The sequence below is a fragment of the Saccopteryx leptura genome, chromosome 1 (assembly GCF_036850995.1).
Source record: "Saccopteryx leptura isolate mSacLep1 chromosome 1, mSacLep1_pri_phased_curated, whole genome shotgun sequence".
Taxonomy (NCBI): Eukaryota; Metazoa; Chordata; class Mammalia; order Chiroptera; family Emballonuridae; genus Saccopteryx; species Saccopteryx leptura.
Window position 1 is genome coordinate 127,860,587 of NC_089503.1, and position 26,525 is coordinate 127,887,111.

The 26,525-nt window shown below is 36.8% G+C and overlaps 1 protein-coding gene across 3 annotated transcripts in view; it reads right to left on the bottom strand.

Moving 5' to 3' along the window:
- The window catches only part of ADCY2 (adenylate cyclase 2), a 412,700-nt gene that overhangs the window by 223,483 nt on the left and 162,692 nt on the right, over positions 1-26,525 (bottom strand). The gene's annotated exons all lie outside the window — the stretch shown is intronic.

Here is a 26,525-nt window from a genome sequence, read left to right on the forward strand (position 1 = left end):
TCCAGGGGTTCTTTGAGGATGAAGAAGCCAGGAGTCAGCCCTCCTCACTCCTGTTGGCTCTCCCCGCAATGTGCCAAATCCATCATCCTACTTCATTCCCTGAGTGCTAATCACAAACAGTCCTTCCTTTTAGAAGAAACCTCTATATGTGCATTAGCTATATGCATATAAAAATCACAAACGTGTGATCATTGCAAACTTGATGGTAGATAAAACTGCTTTGAAATATTACAAATACTTCAGGATTAATCTAGTTAAATGTGTTCCACAGAACTTAGAGAAGCTTTGCACACATGCTCTGAAAATTATCTTGGTTTTCTGATCATAGATCAAATATTAAATTAAAATAGAAAAATATGCATTTACTTTAAAGCAATATAATTGTTCTACTCCTACAGTTCTGCTCTAACATGTGACCGGACTGGCTCTCCCTGACCACGCTGAACACTTCAATAATTCCATTTCTCTGGTACAAGAGACTGAATACTGTTGGGTATATCAGCTAGTCTATGCAAAAAAGAGAGAATAACAACATCCCTATCATGAACTGAAGAAAAAGAGGATAATTTTCAATAAAAATTTATGAGACAGGAACTGGGCATCCTGAGAAGTGCGAACTTTTTAATGAAGACATACATTGAGAGGTACCAAGGAATTAAAGAGCTGCATTTTCAATAAAGATAATTTATTCATGTAAAGCACACCTGCACATAAAATTTCCTATATATAGGTTTGCTAGATCTACTTGTCAAATGAAATGTGCTTAATATTTGGGGATGTGCTTAAAATAAATCCCCTACTTAAGAAAGCCCTAAACAATGATGACGACAACAATGATGATTATGATGATGTGTGTATGAATAAAATGGTTCAACTTCTGTCTTCACTCAAACTGTGCAAGACACTTAAACTATCCGAGTCTCAGTTTCATGTTCTGTAAAGCAGGACTGCTGCAGGTTTGTGCATTTAAAATGAAATAATATGCTGAATAATATTGTTTTGTACAGTGTCTGGCACACAGCAAACACTCAAAAATGGTACCTATTATTTTTATTTACCCCAAAACTCGGGAATTTTTGGCCGTTATGCAAGGTATCTTGAGAGCATTCCTTATTTGTGGTAACTTTGCATCACCCCGACCATCTAGCATGTCACTGTCCTGTTGATTCCAGATGCAAACATGAAAATGCAGATGCAAGACAGGACCAGAGGCCTTTGTCATCTGTAATTAACGGGCTTCCTTCTGCTCACTAACCCACAAGGGGAGTCTCTGGAGTGACATGAACACAGTTTACAGCCACCTCATCCCTCCCCTAAGGAGCCATCCACTGAGGTTGCAGATTTAGCACAGAACCATCTGTGGTAGCTCTGTGACAGCTCTGTTACTGCCACTCACCTCCTGGGAGGGCCTGTGTGCAGCACAGTGAGCCAGAAAGAAAACATGTTTGGTTCCACTTCCACGGGGGCTGGAGAAGGTCAGGCAGAGGATGGTCAGACTGGCTGGCTTCTGGTAGGGCCTAACCCCAGCACATCAAACCCAGAGGATTAATTCTAACATGCTGCAGTCTAAACGATCCTTCCTGGTTGCTTTAGCAAATAGAAAGAGAATAGACCCATGCACCAAAAATAATCCAGGCACACACAAACAGACACATGCACCCACCCTCATGAGCAGGCTCAGTATTTCTTAACTTTTGAAAAATAATAATGTTGTGCTAGATGTAATTAATTTTAAAAGTATCAATTTTGTTTTCCAATAGATCCAATTAATTTACAGTACATTTGAATTTCTTTTTAGCATTGGTTTTAAAATAGAATTTTTGGTAAAGATGGTCCATGGTACATATTTGATTGTAGAAATAGTTAAAATTTAATTTTCTTTTCTTTTTTCTTTTTGTAACAGAGATGGGGGGGGAAGATAGGGACAGGAAGAGAGAGAGATGAGAAACATCAATTCTTAGTTTCAGTACCTTAGTTGTTCATTGATTGCTTTCTCATATGTGCCTTGACCTGGGGCTACCGCAGAGTGAGTGACCCCTTGCTCAAGCCAGCAACCTTGGGCTCAAGCCAGTGTCTATAGGGTCATGTCTATAATCCTAAACTCAAGCCAGTGACCCTGCACTCAAGCTGGTGAGCCCATGTTCAAGCCAGCGACCTCAGGGTTTCGAACCTGGGTTCTCTGCATCTCAGTCTGACACTCTATCCACTGTGCCAGTGACTGATCAGGTTGAAATTTAATTTTCTTAACTGATCAATAATTGGGTATATAGAAGTTAGTCTCAAAAATATAAAATATGGTGACGTCACGGAAATGGCGCCGTGAGCAGTGCGTCTGACAGATCTCCCCCAAATCACAACAAATTTATCAACTAGAAACAGAAAAATTTATCCTCGGAGCATTCCGGAGTTCCACACAAACTGAAAGCAAAAGGACTGTTATCACTTGAATCTGAGAGACGAGGGTGTGGAGGCAGCTAAGTACCGCAGGGACGTTCATTCAAGCCGCGGAGGGAGTGCGCTTGTGTGCTATCAACAAGACCACCCTCAGATGCCAATAAGAAAGAGGAAATCGAATATTATGTGTACAAAAGAAAGAGAGGTAACACAAATAGATGTGGAAAAATCTATGGAGAAAAAACTTAACATATTGGAAGCCTTGGAGCTAAATGACAGAGAATTTAAAATAGAAATCTTAAAAATACTCAGAGATATACAAGAAAACACAGAAAGGCAATTTAGGGAGATCAGAAAACAACTCAATGAACACAAAGAATATATTACCAAGGAAATTGAAACTATAAAAACAAATCAAACAGAAATGAAAAACTCAATTCACGAGCTGAAAAACGAGGTAACAAGCTTAGCTAACAGAACAGCCCAGATAGAAGATAGGATTAGTGAAATAGAAGACAAACAACTTGAGGCACAACAGAGAGAAGAAGAAAGAGACTCAAAAATAATAAAAAACAAGAAAGCCCTACAGGAATTGTCGACTCCATCAGAAAGAATAACATAAGAATAATAGGTATATCAGAGGGAGAAGAGAAAGAAAATGGAATGGAGAATATACTCAAACAAATAATAGACGAGAACTTCCCAAGCCTGTGGAAAGAACTAAAACCTCAAATTCAAGAAGCAAACAGAACGCCAAGTTTTCTTAACCCCAACAAACCCACTCCAAGGCACATCATAATAAAGATGACACAAACCAATGACAAAGAAAAAATTCTCAAGGCAGCCAGGGAAAAGAAGAGTACAACATATAAAGGAAGGCCTATTAGATTATCATCAGATTTCTCAGCAGAAACTCTACAAGTTAGAAGAGAGTGGACCCCAATATTTAAAGCCCTGAAAGAGAGGAACTTTCAGCCAAGAATACTATACCCATCAAAGCTATCCTTCAAGTATAAAGGAGATATAAAAACATTCACAAATACAGAAAAGATGAGAGAATTTATCAGCAGAAAGCCCCCACTCCAGGAAATACTAAAGGGGGTTTTCCAACCAGATACAAAGAACAAAACAAAACAAAACTGCAAGTAAAAGCTCCACCAAGAACACAATAAAACCAAACTTAAACTGTGACAACAAAGGAAAAAAAGGGGGGAGATGATGGAGATTAACAGTAGCAAAGGACGATGAAGTGCAGAAATACTCATAAGATAGGGTACTACAATGAATATGGTAGGTACCCTTTTCATTACTTAATGGTAACCACCCTTGAAAAAACCACCACAAAAACACTTGACTTAAAAAAGGTAGCAACAGAGGAAAGAAGTATGGAACACAAACAAACAAAAACAAATGATAGAAAAACAAAAGAGAAGAATCAAACAAGATACAAAACTAACAGAAAGCAATTTATAAAATGGCACTAGGGAACCCACAAGTGTCAATAATTACACTAAATGTAAATGGATTAAACTTACCAATAAAAAGACACAGAGTAGCAGAATGGATTAAAAAAGAAAATCCAACTATATGCTGCCTACAAGAAACACATCTAAGCAACAAGGATAAAAACAAATTCAAAGTGAAAGGCTGGAAAACAATACTCCAAGCAAACAACACCCAAAAAAAAGCAGGTGTAGCAATACTCATATCTAATAATGCTGACTACAAGACAGAAAAAGTACTCAGAGACAAAAATGGTCATTTCATAATGATTAAGGGAAAGTTGAATCAAGAAGACATAACAATCCTTAATATATATGCACCAAACCAAGGAGCACCAAAATATATAAGACAGCTACTTATTGACCTTAAAACAAAAACTAACAAAAATACAATCATACCTGGAGACCCCAATACACTGCTGACAACTCTAGATCGGTCATCCAAACAGAGAATCAATAAAGATATAGTGGCCTTAAACGAAATACTAGAACACCTGGATATGATAGACATCTACAGGACACTTCATCCCAAAGCGAAAGAATATACATTTTTCTCTAGTGTACATGGAACATTCTCAAGAATTGACCATATGTTGGGCCACAAAGACAATATCAGCAAATTTAGAAAAATTGAAATTGTACCAAGCATATTTTCTGATCATAAAGCCTTGAAACTAGAATTCAACTGCAAAAAAGAGGGGGAAAATCCCACAAAAAAGTGGAAACTAAACAACATACTTCTAAAAAATGAATGGGTCAAAGAAGAAATAAGCGCAGAGATCAAAAGATATATACAGACAAATGAAAATGAAAATACGACATATCAGAATCTCTGGGATGCAGCAAAAGCAGTAATAAGAGGAAAGTTCATATCACTTCAGGCCTATATGAACAAACAAGAGAGAGCCGAAGTAAACCACTTAACTTCACACCTTAAGGAACTAGAAAAAGAAGAACAAAAACAACCCAAAACCAGCCGAAGAAAGGAGATAATAAAAATCAGAGCAGAAATAAATGAAATAGAAAACAGAAAAACTATAGAAAAAATCAATAAAACAAGGAGCTGGTTCTTTGAAAAGATCAACAAAATTGACAAACCCTTGGCAAGACTCACCAAGGAAAAAAGGCACAGGACTCAAATAAATAAAATCCAAAATGAAAGAGGAGAGATCAGCACAGACATCATAGATATACAAAGAATTACTGTAGAATACTATGAAAAATTATATGCCACCAAATACAACAATCTAGAAGAAATGGATAAATTCCTAGAACAATACAACCTTCCTAGACTGAGTCATGAAGAAGCGGAAAGCCTAAACAGACCAATCAGCAGGGAGGGAATAGAAAAAACTATTAAAAACCTCCCCAAAAATAAAAGTCCAGGCCCAGACGGTTATACTAGTGAATTCTATCAAACATTTAAAGAAGACTTGGTTCCTATTCTACTCAAAGTCTTCCAAAAAATTGAAGAAGAAGCAATACTTCCAAACACATTTTATGAGGCCAACATAACTCTCATACCAAAACCTGGCAAGGATGGCACAAAGAAAGAAAACTACAGACTAATATCTCTAATAAATACAGATGCTAAAATACTAAACAAAATACTGGCAAACCGAATACAACAACATATTAAAAAAATAATACATCATGATCAAGTGGGATTCATCCCAGAATCTCAAGATGGTTCAACATACGCAAAACGGTTAACGTAATACACCATATCAACAAAACAAAGAACAAAAACCACATGATCTTATCAATAGATGCAGAAAAGGCTTTTGATAAAATACAACACAATTTTATGTTTAAGACTCTCAACAAAATGGGTATAGAAGGAAAATATCTCAACATGATAAAGGCCATATATGATAAACCATCAGTCAACATCATATTAAACAGCATAAAACTGAGGACTTTCTACCTTAAATCAGGAACAAGACAGGGTTGTCCACTTTCTCCACTCTTATTTAATGTGGTGCTAGAAGTTCTGGCCAGAGCAATCAGACAAGACAAAGAAATAAAAGGCATCCATATCAGAAAAGAAGAAGTAAAGGTATCACTTTTTGCTGATGATATGATCCTATACATCGAAAACCCGAAGGACTCCACAAAAAGATTATTAGAAACAATAAACCAATACAGTAAGGTCGCAGGATACAAAATTAACATACAAAAGTCCATAGCCTTTCTATATGCCAACAATGAAATATTAGAAAACGAACTCAAAAAAATAATCCCCTTCACGATTGCAACAAAAAAAATAAAATACCTAGGAATAAACATAACAAAGAATGTAAAGGACTTATATAATGAAAACTACAAGGCATTATTAAGAGAAATAGAAAAAGACACAATGAGATGGAAAAATATTCCTTGTTCTTGGATAGGAAGAATAAATATAATTAAAATGGCCATATTACCCAAAGCAATATATAAATTTAATGCAATTCCCATCAAAATTCCTATGACATTTTTTAAAGAAATGGAACAAAAAATCATCAGATTTATATGGAACTATAAAAAACCCCGAATAGCCAAAACAATCCTAAGGAAAAAGAATGAAGCTGGGGGCATTACAATACCTGACTTTAAACTATATTATAGGGCCACGATAATCAAAACAGCATGGTATTGGCAGAAAAATAGACACTCAGACCAATGGAACAGAATAGAAAGCCCAGAAATAAAACCACATATATATGGTCAAATAATCTTTGATAAAGGGGCCAACAACACACAATGGAGAAAAGAAAGCCTCTTCAACAAATGGTGTTGGGAAACCTGGAAAGCCACATGCAAAAGAATGAAACTCGACTACAGCCTGTCCCCGTGTACTAAAATTAATTCAAAATGGATCAAAGACCTAAATATAAGACCTGAAACAATAAAATACATAGAAGAAGACATAGGTACTAAAATCATGGACCTGGGTTTTAAAGAACATTTTATGAACTTGACTCCAATGGCAAGAGAAGTGAAGGCAAAGATAAATGAATGGGACTACATCAGAATAAAAAGTTTTTGCTCAGCAAGAGAAACTGATATCAAAATAAACAGACAGCCAACTAAATGGGAAATGATATTTTCAAACAACAGCTCAGATAAGGGCCTAATATCCAAAATTTACAAAGAACTCATAAAACTCAACAACAAACAAACAAACAATCCAATAAAAAAATGGGAAGAGGACATGAACAGACACTTCTCCCAGGAAGAAATACAAATGGCCAACAGATATATGAAAAGATGCTCAACTTCATTAGTTATTAGAGAAATGCAAATCAAAACTACAATGAGATACCACCTCACCCCTGTTAGATTAGCTATTATCAACAAGACGGGTAATAGCAAATGTTGGAGAGGCTGCGGAGAAAAGGGAACTCTCATTCACTGTTGATGGGACTGTAAAGTAGTACAACCATTATGGAGGAAAGTATGGTGGTTCCTCAAAAAACTGCAAATAGAACTACCTTATGACCCAGCAATCCCTCTACTGGGTATATACCCCAAAAACTCAGAAACATTGATACGTAAAGATACATGTAGCCCCATGTTCATTGCAGCACTGTTCACAGTGGCCAAGACATGGAAACAACCAAAAAGCCCTTCAATAGAAGACTGGATAAAGAAGATGTGGCACATATACACTATGGAATACTACTCAGCCATAAGAAATGATGACATCAGATCATTTACAGCAAAATGGTGGGATCTTGATAACATTATACGGAGTGAAATAAGTAAATCAGAAAAAAACAAGAACTACATGATTCCATACATTGGTGGAATATAAAAATGAGACTAAGAGACATGGACAAGAGTGTGGTGGTTACCAGGGTTGGGGGGAGGGAGGACATGGGAGGGAGGGAGGGAGAGAGTTAGGGGGAGGGGGAGGGGCACAGAGAACAAGATAGAGGGAGGCGGAGAACAATCTGACTTTGGGCGAGGGGTATGCAACATAATTTAATGACAAAATAACCTAGACATGTTTTCTTTGAATATATGTACCCTGATTTATTAATGTCATCCCATTATCATTAATAAAAATTTATTTAAAAAAATATAAAATATCGCCTTATCAAAGGTATGCACAGCAACAGAGTACATATTAGTCTGACTCAAAAAATCCTGAGTTTTATGAATAAATGATAATATCAGTTAACAAGACCAAGACATTAACCACTAAAAAGATGAATGCAAGAGCACTTAACACTTCAGAAATTCTATATCATCATATTTGTGAATCAAAGCAATCACATCACTAGAGTATCAAAGCATTTTTTTTATATTTAAATAACCTACATTGTGGTTTTTACTTAGTTTTTTTTATTTTTTTATTTTTTTTATTTTTCTGAAGTTGGAAACGGGGAGGCAGACAGACTCCCACATGCACCCAACCAGGATCCACCCGGCATGCCCATCAGGGGGCATTGCTCTGTTGCAACCAGAGCCATTCTAGCACCTGAGGCAGAGGCCATAGAGCCATCCTCAGCGCCCGGGCCACCTTTGCTCCAATGGAGCCTCGGCTGCGGGAGGGGAAGAGAGAGACAGAGAGGAAGGAGAGGGAGAGGGGTGGAGAAGCAGATGGGCGCTTCTCCTGTGTGCCCTGTCCGGGAATCAAACCCGGGACTCCTGCACGCCAGGCTGACACTCTACCAATGAGCCAACCGGCCAGGGCTAAACTACATTGTGTTTTTAAAAACAGCATTGTATGTTTATTTTAAAGCATAGAAAAGAGATCATCCAAAAACATGTTAAAAATCACCTATAATCTAAATACCTATTTTTTAAAATAATCAATTTCAGTATCTTTCCAATGGTTTGTATTCATATATAGATATTTTAGATATTTTTCTTTTTTTTTACTTTATATTTTTCTGAAGTTGGAAACGGGGAGGCAGTCAGACAGACTCCCACATGCGCCCGACCGGGATCCACCCGGCACGCCCACCAGGGGGCGATGCTCTGCCCATCTGGGGCGTTGCTCTGTTGCAACCAGAGCCATTCTAGCACCTGAGGCAGAGACCATAAAGCCATCCTCAGTGCCTGGGTCAACTTTGCTCCAATGGAGCCTTGGCTGTGGGAGGAGAAGAGAGAGACAGAGAGGGAAAAGAGGGGGAGGGGTGAAGAAGCAGATGGGCGCTTCTCCTGTGTGCCCTGGCTGGGAATCGAACTCAGGACTCCTGCACACCAGGCCAATGCTCTACCACTGAGCCAACCAGCCAAGGCCTAGATAGTTTTCTTTACAAAAGTGGAGTTGTAATATTCTATAACATTAATTATTTATATAATGTAAATAAATATATTCCTATATTGTTAATCTTCAAAGTGTTTATATTATTTTATTTAAATATCTGACCATATTTTCTTCTCTGCATTTTTTTTCCATTATAAAATTTACCGTGATGAACATTCTTGGAAGCTAAATTTTAGTACATAACCAGGGTATTTTTTTAGGCTCCATAATGACGTGTCATTGGTTGTTCAAAGGACATTCTGTGTGTAAAAATTATTGCTGTATTTTACCAGAATGCTCTTCTAAGATGGGATCAGATTTAAAGGTCGCAGATAGCGTAGGAGAGACTCTGCAGGCCCAGGTTCCCACCCACTCTCGGTGTTGCATGTATTTGAAAGCTTTGCCACTCTGCTGACAGATGCTTTAAACATTGTGAATATGATATTCCCATCTGTTGGCTATTTGTATGTTTGTGTGTGTGAGAGAAACGACTCCACATCCATAGCCTCTGTGTCCACCTCCTCCAGTCTACTACAGTTTTCTGAATTCGTTCGAAAACATTCCGTTATCCATTAAAGAAATCAACTCAGATGCTCAAATGCTCTCCCAGCTTTTTATGTGACTCATAATATTGCTTAAGATAACTTTCATGTAAAGACATTTAAAAATCATATAGTCAAAATATATGTCTTTTCCCTCATGCCTCTCCTTTTAGAACCAATCATTTCCTCTACAATATGGGAAAGGGGTGGTTATCTGTCACTACTGTGTGGACAATGCTCACAATCCCCTCCATTCCCCTTCCCCAGAAAACATTCAATACCTTCTTGTATCTTATATGAACATGAGTTTGCATGTCAATGATATATGTATTATAATGTCATGTCACTGATTACATAAGGTCAATTTTAAAGAAAACAAGGCTCATTTCATCAAATAATGGTAAAAATAACATCAAGTCTAAATGTATTCATTTTCTAGGGTTTCCATAACAACAACTATAGACTGGGTGGCCCAAACAATAAAAATTCATTTTTTCATACTTCAAGAAGCTGGATGTCTAAGAAGGTGTGGGCAGGGTTGGTTTTCTCTGAGTTCTCCCTCCTTAGCTGGTAGATAACCTTCTTCTATTGGGCCTTCACATGAATTTTCCTCTGTGCATGCTGTTCCCTCATAGCCTCTTCTCATATAAAGATACCAGTCATACTGGATTAGGGACCACCAACATGACCTCATTTAACCTTAATTACCTACTTAGACTTTATCTACAAATACAGTCACATGGTGAGGCACTGGGTATTATACTTCAGCATATGAATTCTGGGGGACATGATTCAGTCCATAGCAATGGTTATTAATACAATCCTTAATATGAGAGAACAAATCAAATAAAATTCTAAAGATCTGCAGCTATAACTAACCTGTTCAGTTGTTTGCCAAAAACAATGACAACAAAAACAAGACAAAACAAAACACACACACACACACACACACACACACACACACACACACACACACACACACACCCCAAAATTCTCCTTAGAATTTAACCCTTTCATTAGTGACTTTTTTCATGCTTGCTGACCCCCAGGAGAAAGTTTAAAAAAAATAAAATTAGCTTCAGTTAGTTTTATTAACTTAAAATCATGTTTGTTTGACAACCAATTTATGGAAACAAGAACATACATTTGCCTTTTTTTAAATGTTGCCTTACACATTTTAAAAATAAGTCGTTCATACTCTTGATGGTCAGGAGGCACAAGGGTGTACCTGAAAGTTTGTACTACTCAAAGGGTTAAACAAGTCCATGATCCCATATCATAATACTCAAAATATCCAAGTCAATGCAAAATTCCTCAGTATACGAAGGCCTAGGAAAATCTCAACTCACAATTAAAAGCAACATCGGCTGATACATATCCTGTTATGTCACAGATGTTAGAATTATCAAAGACTTTAAAGTGGCTATTATGACCAACCTCTTACAAATAAAGGCAAATATTTCTGAAATAAATATAGTATAATGATAGAACATTTTATGAAAGAAATGGATGACACAAGGCAAAATAAAATGAAGATTTAAAAGACTGAGTAGTACAGTAACTTTTTAACTTGAAGTTTAAATACTATTATCTTTTATTTCAGAATTATATTTCTAATTTTAGTTTAATGTCAGTTTTCTAATTGCTGATATATGTGTATATTTAAAAAGTTTTTGTAAAAAATGCTCCAAATCCTTCTTTCCCTTCCATCCAAGTCATTTCAATTGGCTCGTTTTCTTGTTTAAAAGAAAGTCATACTAAATTTTTCTCCGCAGGGGCTATCCCCTCTGAACTTTCTCCTGGGGCTCACCTCTTCTCCACGTCGCTGCTCCTGAAACTGATGTCATGGAGACTGGCAGCAGGCCTCAGTTCCAGGAGAAGCTCCGGGACAACTTTAGGGGTAGACTTTTAAAGAAAAAGTCTGGCAGTGACACAGATCTAAAAAGGTAATTTATAATGTTCACCTTTACTAATGATGAGAAATATACTATCTTCTCATCATGTGCTCTTGAGTGAACTGGAAACCAGTGGTCCATAGTCAAATGGCCACTTCATACAGCTCCCCCAGCACGGGGGTTTCCCAGAGCATTTAAAGATGAATTTAAAAATGGACTTTTTTCTCTTTCAGTGAAAAAAAAAAACACACTCAACAATAAGAAAGAATCATTCTTTGAATTGTAGCAAAGAAAATGCTGAGCAAAATTACTCTCCACAGATGGAATCTAAGCATTAGATTTCATAAAAAAAGATTATTTATATAGTATGTATCTTTCCAAGGACATGTTATTGCTTCTTAATTTTTGTAATAAATCTCTAGTGACATATCAGCTGAGAATATTTCTGAAAGAATTAACAATCGATGCACAAACATGGAGAGTGTTTCTGGGATCCTGTAAGGCTAACGGCCCAGGGCTTAATGACGAAATGACATTTATTGCCATCAAGTACAGATATCTGCTCCCCTCCTACATCATAATTTCTGAATTTGAGTTTATTGGGATGACACTGGTATAAAATAAATAGCATCACAGTATTGTTCCCATGAAACTGAGTTGACATAATACAACATTTGAATTATGACCAACATATTTAGATTTAAAAGAAAGTTTCCAGAAGCCACATCTAAAGAGAGGGTGAAATTCTATAGTGTGGTGGCTAAAAATATTATATATCCCTCTGTGGCTTAATTTTTGACTTCCACTCACACGCACTTTTTTAATACCTCAGCTTTCACAGCTACTTGTTGGTTCTCAAGTTTCTTTCCCTTCTGCATTTTTTTAATCAGCTCATTCTCATTCTAGTTTCCCCTTCAGTGCTGCTACTCATGTTCCAAACCTCAGAAGCCAGTGCTTCGCTGAATTAAGAGAAAGCCTCCATTCTATGTTTCCTAGTCTTACAGAAGTGGTTATATCAAATGCTACAGCATAAAAAATGTTATATTAAACTATATTTATTATAACAAAATTACAGACCATTAAGATATTTTAGCAGGTCCATTAAAGTTTCTTATGGTGATATTTAACCCCCAGGTCATTTGTCCTGGTCAAAAATTCAAGGAAACCAGCCAGTTTTGGTCTACATTTCTCTATGTTTCCATTTTGTCCCTGAAAAATGGAAGGCTGCCAGACATTGTGGTCACAGCCTCTCAATGAATCACCATTGATCTGGTTTGGAATTCAACCTTTAGGGAAAAGCTTAAATGAAAGATTCAAGCAGAAGCCAGGGTTATATCTATAGACATAAGAAAGTAGGGTGACTTTAAGCAGGTCAATGAATTCATTTCCTCTTTTATAAAATCAATGATATTGCTTAAAAAATATCCAAGGCTCTTTACATTACCAAGATTATTAATGGTTCTATTAATAATTCTTTATCTTCAAACCAGAATGAACTTCCCTGTATTTCTGTGAATCTCTAGAGGACCAAAACAGCATAGCTAAATTAAATGGAGATTTCATTTTCAATAACCTGAATCATTAGCACCAAGCTTTTCAGCCTCTCCCAAGACAGGAAACCAAGCTTTATTTTCTCCTTAAATCTGAGAAGTTCACCATTTCAAAGACGAGCGTAGTGCCCGGGAAACCAAAGCTACCTTTGAGACAGCAAGCAGCTTGGGGAAACAATTAGATGAGAATTTAAATAAATGAGATATGAAAGATCAGGTTTCAAATGTTGTCTGTTCCCAGTGGCTGGGTGAGAACAGAAAAGAGAAGCATGAGGGAGTCAGCTAAGTGCAGTAGCCTAGACACTGAAGAAGCCTCATTGCACACTAGGGTGGGGGCTGTGGTCCGTTTGGATGACAGGTGTTTCCTGAGACTCTTGGGTAACATCCTTTCATTGTTTAAAATTACTTGTCTCTTTAGTGCCTATCTAATGAAGGCCAGATTATTTGCCATAGACTACATATGTTTTTTAGTGATTTGTCCTGACTCCTTCTCAATCATCGTCTCTAAGATCTCACCTATGCCCCCTGAGCCAGGTCAAACCACTTATAGTACGTGTAGGATCCTTGAACATGCCCGGACTCATGGGTGTGCCTGTCTCAGCCTTCCAGATTCAATGCTGTGGACCCTCTTCTCTGAAGTCTTCCTCGCTCACCCTAAGTGTAGAGGAGCTGCATTTCACTTACCACACTTACACTGAGATTGTTCTTCCCACGTTTACCCGCCCAAGGGACCATGTGGCCTGCATCATGCACTCTTATCTATAAACTTTTAATGCAAAATAATGTATTTGTTAGTAGCACATTACAGTCAAAGCTTCATCCTATACATTACATTAGTACATCTGACAACAGCACATAAAGAGACATGATAGGTTTGATTACCCCAATTCAACTTAAAAGGATAAGTCTACAGATGTTAACTTAGTCTCATTCCTGGTCCACTGAATCATGGCTGATAAAATAAGAAAAACATATTCCTCATGGATGCAAAAGGAAGATATGTAGCTGGAAGAAATAATATGCTTTCTAGAACAGTCATCATTAAATAGATTTAAGTAAAAGTTCACATAAATCATGAACTATGCCATGAAGAGAGAAGGTGAATGTTCTCTGATTTAATTAGAAAACTCTAAAGTCCTCTATTTTGTCTCCAAGAAGGAAAAAAATTCCGACTCTGGCAGCAACATTAAAACAGGCCTTTCTGGTGAAGAATTCTCACACTTAGTTGCAAAAACCACGGTCACTCATCAAGACACAGATCTTGGAATCTGTTTCAGTCCCAATGAAAAATTCTACCATAAAACTATAGAACTCTGGAAGTGAGACCATGTACTCAGACGACAATAAATGATATAATCTGAGAAAAATGACTTTAAAAAAAGAAAGAGCTGCCCTGGCTGATTAGCTCAGGGGTAGAGTGTCAGCCAGGCATCTGGATGTCCTGGGTTCAATTCCCAGTCAGGGCACACAGGAGAAGTAGCCATCTGCTTCTCCACACCTCCGCCTCAGACAGGAGTTGCCAGGTGGATCCTGGTTGGAGCACATGGGGGAATCTGTCTCTCTATCCCTCTTCCTCTCACTTGGAAAAAGAATAAATAAATAAATAAATAAGCTTTCAACATGCTAATTATTGTTCCAATCACAAGGGTAATGATGCTTACAGTCTTGTAATTTTCTTTTTGATTTATCTTATTGTGAACTGAATGAAGAGTTATGCCTGCGACTGAACTGCATCAAAACTGAGAGACTGAAGATCAAAGATCAGCCCCTGCCTTACATAAAACAGTGACATTAAAGTGAGTCCGCCATGATCATGTGGAGATGAACTGGTGATGAATAAATGGTATGAGATAAATGCACATTGATAAAGAAAACTCAGATTTTGAGCTTTCATCACACACTTCATTAAGTGCCAAATGGACAAGAAATAAAATATTTTAAAAGATCAACTCACAAAATATTAAAAACAAAATCCAGAAAGTTGTTCTCTTGTAAAGGAACAGAATCAATACAGAAAAAGGTGGAGAAAAGAAGAAAAGGTAGCTCTTTCTGTGACAAAGTTACATATACAAAGCTTTTTGAGAGGCAGGTCCGGGTCCGACTGTTTCTGTGTGTTTCCGTGGTCTGACAGAGTGAACGAAACTGGATAGGTACTCACCAATAAGAAAATGTAAATTGACTAAATTTACAAATGAAACAATTATGTAAACACTAGAGACTTGTGTACAATGAAACCAAACAAAATGAAGATTAAATGAGCAATTAGGAAACACCAGAGATAAGTGTGACTGGCAAGGCTGAAAACTTAAACTGTAAAGAATGAAATTCATAAACAAAACCATGTCCCTAAAAGGTATGAAGTTCCAGGTTTACACAATATGGAGCATAAAGAAGTGAACAGTCCTTGAAAAATATCAGTGGCTCTGATAATCAAAGTAAAAAGGACACAAATTCCTCAGGTTTCAGTTTCTTATCCCTTTGGGGGAAAAAAATAAGGACATGCCAAAATTCATTGCAGACACATTTGCCGTGCTTGAACCAACAGAATCCAGGGAAATGTTTTATGAGACAATGCATTTGTTCTAAGGGAGTAAGTCAGAGGGACATAAGCAGCAACACTAACGACCATGTAAGTGCAGACAGTATAGCAGCAAAACTCAAAATCGCTCTCCCTCAATAAAAATGACAAACGTAAACCCTTCAGACACATACAAAAATTTATTAAATTGTATTCAAAAAAGTAGAGAAAAAATGTTCCGTACGTCAGGATGACCTCTAGGAAAATGCTGTGGCAATCCATGAACAGAGACTGAAAAGAATCTCACAAGTTTAAATATTGGCTAGGTGATAGAATTGTTCAGGTAATTCATTAAACATTCTTTAAAGTTAAATTACATCAAAAAATTACTGAGACTGATCAACATGTTCTTGAAATTCTAAACTATAATGAAACGTGACTACAGACTCAACCATTTTACTACTTTTTTCCAAGGCTCATAATATTGGAATAATTGGAAACTTATAAATATTGGTACTTTGCAATCTCACTGCCAAAATTCTAGAATATTAGACAAGGTCATGCAGGGACTAAGTCCCTCATTGTGTCACTGGGGAATCACAGAGTGACACATTCAGCTCCTGGCCAGAGACAGCGTCCCCCTTATTCAAGGCACAGTGAGGTTCTGGGTACTGCAGATCTCACACCTGAGAAGTGAGGTTTATGTCTGCAAAATCGCAGTAAGAAGAAAATGGAGTTTGAATTGTTCAACAAGTCATAAAAGCAGCAGCTCCTTCTCTTACTCGGGGACAGCATCACAAGCGACAGTTTACAGCCGCCTTCACAAGTGCTGACCCAGTGTGGCACACTCCCTGATGATCCCCAATTCTTCCTCACTCACGTACACTTGTGCCAAGGCTTCCCTTCTCCTGGGAGAAAACTCCTTTTTGCGCAATAGAAACATCACTTTCTAGGCTCATTTCTTAAATCTCATTTGAAGAAGGCTCAGTTAGGGTTCCTGAAGCAGGTTTTTACAAACTGGGGGTGTTCATAGGTATTATATGGAGAAGTTTCCATGGTCAAGTACATTTGGCAGAGGCTGGGCTGCTTCCCAGAGCTGTTAATCATTATTGGAAATGGGATTTCACTGGCGGGCAAGCAGTATGCTGCCATACATGTGCACACAAGACCTTTTCCTATGGGGAACATCTTGGAAGAGGTGGGTGTGTAAGAACATTTGGAAGACTTTGGTACATGTTATTATATATTCAGGTGACCCCTGAACTCATACTAAAGGCAGACCATTGACCTGAAAACTTTTTTTATTAGTTTTGTTTTATTTATTTACTTATTTTGTAGCTTAAACAACTATATGAGAATGATTTTTATATTCTGGAAGAGAAGAAGCTACTCTTTTGAAAATTTGCGAAGCAAACTGAGGTTGGAGAAAAAAGGTGGCTTAAAATAGTTTTGACCCAGGCAGTACCTATTTCCCTATTCATATTAAATAAAGTGGGTGTCATGAAGAATTGACCATAACTGAGGGAGTCCACAAGTTTTGAGGTTAGTTCAGTATGTAAGAAATATAACCTGATCAAAACGGCTCAGTTCTGCATTCATTTCTCTAGCTGCCAGGACAGAAGCAGGCAAGAGGGAAGGCGGGGCTAATCCTCCTCGTCCAGCATGGGAGTCAGCCCACTTGCTGGTGTGTGGGTTAGTACAGCCCTGTGTGTTTATTTCTGGATCTGAGTCTGGTCTTATTAGGAGAAAGTTCACTTTCCTGTTTCAGCATTTCCCTTTGTTTACTGGGAAAGGAAAAATAAAGGTAATCGTCACGTCTGAATGCCTGCTAGGAAATTCACAGTCTCTGAAACCTGGAGAGATCTTTATTTGATACTGCACTTCCTTAAATACACCATCATTTGTGGTATCAGTTCACACTTACTGAATGTCTGCTGGTAATAGTTCTACATACTTATACATTTTGCCTTTGTAAATCTTTAAGAAAAGAATGAGCTTTCAGGTCATCTCCACTATGGTTTATCTGAGCTTTGTTGGATGGCAGCCATGCGTGGAATTCAATGACAAATACAATGTACCTTCCCTCCAAGCCAGGGCCTGTGGCAGGCACCATGCTCAGCGACCATTTCAGTAGTAGCAATGCAGAAGAGAAATGCTGACGGTGATCAGAGAGTGCCTGATGTCTGCAGAGGCTACATGCTGGCACCATAAAAACATTTGGAATACCCCACACAGGGTGGGCTCCCAGCTCTACCACCTACCAGCTGGGTGGCTTTGGGTAAATCAGTCACCCTCTCTGTGCCTCCCAGGCAATGAGGAGTAAATGGATTAATGTACAAAGAGGAATTAAAAGAGTGCCAGGCATGCTGGAAACTTCGTGGGTGTGCTATCCTTGCTGTTTCCACTTAAATTACAATGAATTTCTTGACTTTCTCTGTAGGTATGTTAGTCATATTATATAATACCTTCTCTGTTGCAATGAGAAGTGAATCTTAAATCTGTTATTTCCTTAATCTAGTCTATAAATATGTCCTTATGTTACATTTCTAGGATAGTTCTTGGCTCAGGAAGAAAAGTCACCAGATCAACAAGATAACCTTTTAAAATGTTTTTGAAAAAGAAGTGTTGAGTAGGCAAGTGAAGCTAGAGTGTTCAGGTTTAAAACAAACATCTTAACAATGCTTACAAAGACTCTCTTCTATACAATTAATTTTTTTAAAAATCTATTTGAGCCCTGGCTAGATAGTCAGTTGGTTAGAGCATTGTCCTGATACACAAAGGTTGTGGGTTTGATCTCAGATTAGAGCATGTGCAGGAGCACAAAGATGTTTCTTTCTCTCTCTAAAACCAATAAATAAATTTAAAAAAATCTTCCCTGGTTGGTTGGCTCAGTGGTAGAGCATGGATCCAGCATGTGAAAGTCCTGGATTCAATTCCCAGTCAGGGCACATAGGAAGCTGAGCATCTACTCCTCCTCTACCCTCTGCGTCTTCTCTCTCTCTTTTTTCTCCTTCTTCAGCCATGGCTCAATGGATTTGAGCACATCAGCCCCAGGCACTGAGGATGACTCCATGGGGCCTCCTCCTCAGGTGCTAAAAATAGCTCAGTTGCAAGCATGGTCCCAGTTGGGGGTTTCTGGGTGGATCCCGGTCAGGGCACATGCAGCAGTCTGTCTCTCCCCTACTCTCACTTCAAAAAAAATTTTTTAATCTATTTAATTAAATTCATTTCAAATTAAACAGAAATATGGCCGTAAGTATTACATTTGATCAGAATTAGTCTGAATGATAATTTTAAAAACCTACCTTTTTCTTCACTTGTGCTTGAGATGATATTTACAATAAAAGCAAGAGGAGTCTTTCTTTAAATCACTTATAACACTCACAGTGTTTGATTATTCATGCAACCAACCAACCAACATTTACTGACCATAAGATGTAGGTAAGGTGCTATGATGACACAAAGTTGAAAACACAGGGCTCCTCACTCCCCAAAGCCTTAGAACATGGAATGAGTTAGGTGCAGTAAGTTGTAAGACACAAAGTAAAAATGAAGACCAGGCACCCCCTCGCTCCCGCCAGGCAGCACTGGAAGCCCTAAGAAGCTCTAAAGCTCCTTGTTCTCATTCACAATGTCCTTGAGTTGTGCTTTTCCTGCTGACCCAGGAAGCGTGCTCACACAAATGTGCTGCTTTTTGTCTGGCTTATATAAAGCCACATAAGAGCCATTCCATTTCATATTTATGGATTTTTAAAAGCCTCCATATATTAAGACAGTTAGTATGGATATACTATCAAGAAGACTGCAACACAAGCAGCCTGCACATTTTGGTTTTAAGAATCAAATTGGAGATGTCAAAACATCTGCGATGCCTGACCTGTGGTGGCGCAGTGGATTAAGCATCGACCTGGAAATGCTGAGGTCGCCGGTTCGAAACCCTGGGCTTGCCTGGTCAAGGCACATATGGCAGTTGATGCTTCCAGCTCCTCCCCCTTCTCTCTCTCTGTCTCTCCTCTCTCTCTCTCTCTCTCTCTCTCTCTCTGTCTCTCCCTCTCCTCTCTAAAAAAATGAATAAATAAATAAATTAAAAAAAAATCTGCAAATTCAAAATAGATTCAGTAGGAGAGTCTGGAGCCTACAGGGCGCACAGGCAGCGCCCTCTGGACTCAGGGATGCTCAAGGTAAAAGCAGGGCCCTTTTAACTGAGGTCCATTCTCTATGTCTCATCTGCGTAGTTTATTTTTTATTTACCTTGTATAAAGTCCAGTGTCACTGGGCCCTGGAGGACTGTGGAGAATGAAGGATTTCTGTCATTCATAATTGCAGAAATCATTGATGAAATGCCATTCATAAATATTTAACTAGTTTATATTGGTTCCTATTTAAGTGCTTTGCTTTAAAAAAAATAAATATCACAGGCACATCTTTTATAAATAGATTCCAAATATGGTGAGATCAAAGGTTAAATCTGTCCTCAAAATGTCAGGAGAGAGAATAAAAAAATAGAATATACTTAAAACAATCTGAAGGATAGCAATTCAAGTGGATTAAATCTAAGACCAGGAGTTTCAAAAGATAAAATAAAAATAAAAAGAGATGCAGTGAGTGAGAATGGTTCGTCATTTTTCTTAGCTGAACTGAGTATCTGATAATGTCCTATGTGGGCAATTCCATAAAATATAAAAAAAGAAAGCCTAATGACTTCTTAATGGCTTCCAAGGGTGAGTAGAGAAAATAACTCATAAACACACTGAGAATGTAAGAAATGAGAAACATTTTACAAAAATTTAAAGGTTTGAGGTTCTTAGTCTTCCAGCTAACAGGCTTTGCTATTTGAAGCATGTTGTCATCAATACTGATGACAGAATGTTGTTTAAAGTGTACTCTCTCCCTGGCTGTATGTATGTGTGTGTATATTCTGGATAAAGATGGTCCCAAGGAATTACCTGTAGAAAGTCTTTAAGGGGAATATAAAAGACTAACATAGTTCCTTTTCAGCACAACAGTGGCACGGAACACTGAATTATCACAGTAATAAAATGCCATCAGGATCGTGCCAAAGATAATCAAGGCAGGCTCGTCCACTACAACCAGATGACACAGGAACATCCATATACCTTTCCAGTTTTATTTAGTGCCTTTCCAGAACTTAACCTCATTGAATACAAAACAAATAAGGTAAAAAATATATAAATACATAAATTATAAATTACAAATTACAATATAATTATAAATTACCATTATTCACTGGCATGATTATCCACATGAGAAAAAAGAGAACAAATATAGTATTAAGAATGTTCAATTAGTTAGCCTGTTCTAGGCTGCAAATAAGAAAATTAGGAGTATTTTCCATACATCAGGAATAATTCACTAGAATGTATAAATTTTAAAAATTAAGAACCCATTCACAGAGTTAAAAATATATAAAATACTCAGAAAATAACAAGAAATCCACAAGGCCTATTTAAATGAAATGATAGGATTTACTGATGTACAGGGAAAATAGCGCATGGATGCATTGCTAAAAGTGCAAAATAATATTCTTGGCCATGAAGGCTTTTGCTGCAGGGAATCAGAATTAGCATAGACTTAATCAAACTAGCATCTCAAAGAAACTAGGTAACTCAGCAGGTCTGGAGGGAAGATAGCAAGATATAAAGTTGGCTGTGACTGGATCACGGTAACATTACCTATAGTTTCTTCCTCAAAGAAAGTGAGTGCCCAGCACAGGGCTGTGGAGCTGCCAAACACCTACCACGTGGACTGTCTAAAACCAGTTTCTATTCCCCACTATGGTACAATAACCACACATAAATGCTAAGTAAATCCGGTACTAATTTATTTATACATTCTAACAGTTCTGAGATAGTTATATATTTATTATCTTCACAATTTAAAAGAATTACATTTTACCGTATATTTGGAAATGCCTGTTATGAGTCACCAAGAAAGAAAATAAATACTGACTAGGACCCAGCTTCTGAAGGAGGCCAAGTATGAGTATTTGGGGACGTGCTTAATCATAATATGAACTTCCTTATCACTGTTAAAAATCAAAGGGAAAAGAAACATTAATAATGGGAACAAAGTGCTCATATCTTTCTAAAAACAACGAAGAAAACAAATGATAAGAATTAAATATTAGAAAAGGAGTGAATTCGACAGCCCTTCCTCCCATCATTGTTCTGAATAAGAAACATACTTGAATACCTTCAATTCAGGCTCCTTCAGAAGCCTCAAGGCCGTAAATCTCAAAAGATAATGTTCAAAATGACATCTGAATGTCGCATGTGTGCATAAATGGTAAATGCTATGGAAGGAAATTCAGGCAGTTACTGCGGGATGGAAAAGAAATAGACTTTGTAAAGTGGCATTTTCTATACTAGAAAATTTGACATCCCCTTACAATAGAAGAATTTTATTAGTCCTCTTAACTGCTTCTACAAATGAAAATACTTAAAGGCAAGAAAAACACAAAAAATTACTCTAACAACACCTGTGAACCTGCCATCCACATCGACAGAAAAATTGTCAACAATTACTCGTTTTTTCTTTCTTCACAGGGCAACTGGGATGGAGTCTTCTATGCTTTCCCCATATCTGAATATTACCATAAAACAAAATGCAGTCTGCTCTGTGTGTTTTAATTGTACAAAATGGCATCCTCCAATATACGGAGCATTCAGCAATTTGCTGTATTTTACTCAATCTGAAGTCTGGGATGTCCATCCCTGTTAGAACATACAGACCCAGTTCACTTTATTACTCTGATAAGTATTCTTACCTCAGAATATAGCATGAGCTGATTATTCATTTTTCTGCCCATGGACACTACTAGCTAGCTGCTTTCAATTGTTTATTCTAACAAATGATGTTAAAATAAGTATTCTAAAACCTGACTCCTTGGGGATACTCACTGAAGTCTCTCCAAGTAAAATAAACAAGTGACATTTCTGCCTCAAAGGTATGCTTAATTATACCTTCCTAAAGTCATTATTTAATTTTCATCCCCAACAGCAGTGCACCAGTTCTCATTCTTTTATATGCAATCTTGTTTCAGGTGTGTCAGACTCCAAATGTTACCAGTCTGATGGCTGTGCAATGGAAACTACTCATATAATGGGTATTCTTCTGAATCCTAAGGAGGCTGAGCATCATTCCTGTTTTTCATATCCTTTACATATATATATAATATAAATATTATATATATGTAATATATATAATATATATGCTTCACAATTTACAGAATAGAGAACTTTCATCAGCTGTATTCATTACAAATATCTTCTCTTGGACATGAATGTTTCTTCACTTTGTTAATGGTGCTTTTGTACAACTGAAGATTTAAGTTTCAATGTTCTAAAATTATCAATCTTCTGTTTTTAGTTAGTGCTTTTTGAGTTTAAAGTTTTCTCAAAAACTGGAACCATAAAGAAGATTTAAAAATTGAAGCATGACTTTTGGTGAGACTATAAATTGGTGCAAACACAAGGGAAAGCAGTATGAAGTTTTCTCAAAAAATAGAAATTAGAACTCCTATACGACCCAGCAATTCCACTTATGGGAATATATTTAAAGGAAATCAAAACACTCCGTTGAAAAGACAGCTGCACCGCCAGGTTCACTGCGACATCATTCACAACGGCCAAGACATGGGAACTACCTAAGTGTCCACTGATGGATGAATGGATAAAGAGAACATGATACACACACACACTAAAATATTATTGATATATAAAAAAGAAAATCCTGTCACTTGTGACAATACTGATGGTCTTTGAAGGCATTATGTTAAGCAAAATAAGTCACTTATTTCAGACAGAGTCAGACAGAGAAAGACAAATAGTGTATGATCTCACTTTTATGTGGAATATAAAAAGAACAATTTATCAAAAATGACATCAGATTTGTGGTTACCAGAGGCAGAGAGTTAAGGAGGGGAAATTTAAAAAATGTGGTCAAAAGGTACACACTTCTAGTTATGAGATTTGTAAGTACAGGGCTGCATTGTACAACATGATGGCTACAGTTACCACTGCTGTATGTATGGTACATATGAAAATGGGTAAGAGTAAATTCTAAGAGTCCTCGTCATAAAAAAAATAGATTTTCTTTTTCTTTCTCCATATCTATATAAAATGATGGATGTGGACAAAGATTATTGTGGTAATCATTTCACGATATTTATAAGTCAGATTATGATGCTGTCCACTTTAAACTGACAAGTGCCGTCTGTCAATGATATCTTAATAAAATTAGAAAAAAAAACGTGAAGCACAGAATGTTAAAACCTTCTATATGATCAAAGTTATCAGAGGCTAAAGTTAAGTCTTGACACACTGGAGCACATGTTTATGATTAAAAAAATGACTCAAATAATACACACTCATTAAAAACTACTTTTGATGCAAATGTATTCATATGTTTATTATTCATGCATTCATTATTCAGCTTTTATGTTGTTAATTGTTTATTTTTTAGAACCTAAGTTCCATGATGCTAGGGAATTTTAAATATTTTATTTATTTCTGTTGAATAGTTCTAGGCACATAATAGCTTGATTAAGTATATTCACTGAGTGATAATAATTACTGCACTTTAAGGTGGCACAAAAGATGTGCGCAAAAATTTATATATAAAGTTGTTATAGCATTATTTATAGTATTGAAATATTGCAAGTTATCTAAAGGCAGAGCTTTAGAAAGCTGGTTAAATTGTATTCTTCATCTAAAATGTCTGGTATGGTAACACTCATCACAAATGGGTGTTAAAAGCACATGAAATGTAGCTCATGGGGCCAAGAAACTAAATTTTTATCATATTTAACTTAAATTTAATTCTGAGTAGCCATGTGTGGCTTGTGGTTACTGTATTAGACAGCACAGCTCTAAACTGTGACACTAAGACAATCTAAAAACTGATTCATTTGAATTTTGTAGCTGATTTTATCATCTAAGGACTGTGTGTGTATAAAATTAGGAAGGTCATGAATATCCTGCATTGAATTAGAATTTAAAACTAAGTCCCACTGTGAAAAAATTTATGAAAATTGTACAGCCACATATATTTAAAAATACAAATGCTAGCTAAACTGATAGGAATGAAATATTATTGAAATAAATTATACATGCTTGGAAAGTATCTAAGCTCCTATTTTAAAAACATCTTTTAAATTAAATTCCTATAAATTTAAATTTAAAATGATTTTTGTCTTTGCACATATAAAACTATGTTTAAGAAATAGCCATGGCATATAAAGAGGTATATAAAGTATATCTTTTCTATTTGAATTTAGGCAAGGAATCAACTTTTACCAATTTAAAAGCTAAAGCTCTTAACAATTTTCCAAAAACACACTCCTACCCTCAAAATAAAAACAAGCTGAATATCAAAAGCTACTTAAATTTTAATAACTTTTAATAGAAAAGGTACTTGAAAGTGATCATTTATATATGTAGTAGGCATTCAACAAATACCTATTGATTGATGAAAGGCTGCAACTGAGTACAAGACATACCTTCCTCATCATACAACGGAGTTTCAAGGAAGAGATTCTACAGGTGACAAGAGAATTCAACAAGGCCATCATACAACAATGAGCTGGACATGACTTAATGATGCATTTTTTTTAAAATAGTTCAGCCCTGGCCAGACAGGTCCATTGGTTAGAGCATCAGCCTAAAGCACAAACGTTGCTGTTTCAATCCCTGGTTAGGGCACATACAGGAACAGATTGATGTTCCTGTCTCTCTGTCTCTTTCTCTCCCTTCCTCTCTGGCTAAAATCAATAAATTAAAAAAAACAGTTCAAGAAACAAGAATACATACAGAGAATATGATGCACACCCCCCATGTACCTACAAAGAGGCCTGATTTATAATTTTAGCATGAATTGATTATAAAAGCCTCACTTCCTTCCATCAGTATCTTATGAAGAACTAGGTTCCACTTCTGGAAATATATACAAAAAAACCAGAAAATACTAATTCAAAAGAATATATGCACCCTATGTTCACTGCAGTGTCATTTACCATAGCCAAGATTTGGAAGCAGCCCAAGTTCCCATCAGTAGATGAGTGGATAAAAACACTGTGGTACATTTACACAATGGAATACTACTCAGCCATAAAAATGAAGAAAATTTTACCTTTTGCAGCAGCATGGATGAACCAGGAGAGCATTATGTTAAGTGAAATAAGCCAGTCAGAGAAGAACAGGTACCATATGCTTTCACTTACATGTGGAATCTAATGAACAAAATAAACTAACAAACAAAATAAAAACAGGCTCATAGATACTGAAAACAGACTGACAGCTGTCAGAGGTATGGGGGTTGCAGGACTGAGTAAAAATGGTGAAGGGATTAAGAAAAGGAAAAAAATCTTATAGACACATATAACAGTATATATAACAGTATAGGGATTACAAGGAGGAAATGTATGGGAGGAGGAAGAAGAGGGTAAAGGGGAGATAGACGGTGAGGGGAGGACACCTGGGGTGGTGAACACACAAAACTATGTACAGATGATGTACTATAGAATTGCAAGCCTGAAACCTATATAATTTTATTAAACAATGTCACCCCAATAAAAATTAAAAAAACAGACAGGTGATTTTCAGCCACAGACCCAATTTCTTCACATTTTGTGGACAACCATTAACCTCTTTAAATAACTAATAAACTATTGAAACTTTTGAATATAAACAAAAATATTTCTGAGAAGATTGCCAAGACCCCATGAAATTCATTATGAACCTTTGCTCTAGGCTTTAATGTCCAGCAAGAGCCTGATACCTAGTGGGAACCTTAAGTAGCCCAAACAATGGTGGGTTGGAATCAAAACCCTCTTTCAGGGACTTTCAAATACTGAGGATTGAAT